Consider the following 1,340-nt stretch of genomic DNA (forward strand, 5'->3'; position numbering starts at 1 on the left):
CCCCCGCCTCTGTATTTTCACACAAATTCTTAAGAACCATAAAGAGGAATTCTGATTAGCAAAACTGCTTGGTTCAGAAAATAAAGTGTTGCCGTGGCTTTTGTTTCTCCTTCTTTTTCTCAAAGCTCTCATATAATGGCAGATAGAATAAAGGGCAGTNCTAGAAAGAATTTGTAGTTGGAAATCCTAGAAAAATAACAAACACTTGCTAGTTTTTTCATGCTCTAGCAATCACCAAGGTCATACAACCCACCCCACTACATCCCTCCCCATGGACAGAGAACTGAACCCCACTTGGGTTGCACACTAATCCTGCATATCCATTGTAGAAAACTGGATATACAAAGAATGAGAAGTTGTTCATCAAAGCACCCCAAATAGTACAGAACCTTATGTCACTGATCTAGGACATGTTTTCACACTCATTAAGATGAAGTCCCAAATTCATCAATGCATTGACAAAGCAAAGGTTGATATTCAAAATAATCCACACAATTCACACATTCTCTCACTGTGTATGTACATNGACATGCTCTGCTCCCCTACTGCCCTGTAAAATATCATTACCAGAAGAAATGGATTTCAAACAACACACATGAATGCATTCTAACTCATATTTTCTATTTGGACATTGGTCAGTGCCGTGGGCCCAGAGATGAGTGGTCCTCTGGGATTTAGAGAGTTTATTACAGAAAACCTCTCCAGCATGGTTACCTAGTCGGTACTGGTGTCAGGAANAAGCCAAGAGCTGAGAACAGGTGTGCAGAGGACATCCAACTATCCTAGCTGAGGAGGGAGGGATCATCATGAACCTGTCTGAAGTAGAGTGGGTTTTGATGAAGGATGTTTGTAAACATTAGAAACCAAAATATGTTCCCCAATAAAGGTACCCATAACAATTTCCATTATACCACTATTAGGGCCCTCAGTTCTTTCCCTGTAGTTCCCCTAAAAAGATTCAGTGTTCCTCCAACTAGGGCCTTTATGTACCTGTGTGAATATATGCCTAAGTTCATTTGGTCTTATATAGAAGGACACCACACAACAAGTCATAAAATGTATTTTGCATAGCAGTTGGTACCAATTTCCTATAGTTCTGGGGTCTATGAAGTGTGTGGTCAGATAAAAGTTTGAAAAGATTTACTCTGGTGATGCCCATTTTCTGATTTATAAAATTATTAAAANTTAAATTGAGTCCATGTTCTTTCAGTGTTTTCTGAGTTTATAATACTGGGAGCTAGGATTTTTATTAAAAGAAAGTTTTAAATAATATCATTCTCATTCGTAAATCCAAGAGTCTTCAAAAAGGCATACACCTTATATAAATTGTAAGCTGTCTT

This window comes from Mus caroli, unplaced genomic scaffold, assembly GCF_900094665.2.
Source record: "Mus caroli unplaced genomic scaffold, CAROLI_EIJ_v1.1 scaffold_15407_1, whole genome shotgun sequence".
NCBI lineage: Eukaryota > Metazoa > Chordata > Mammalia > Rodentia > Muridae > Mus > Mus caroli.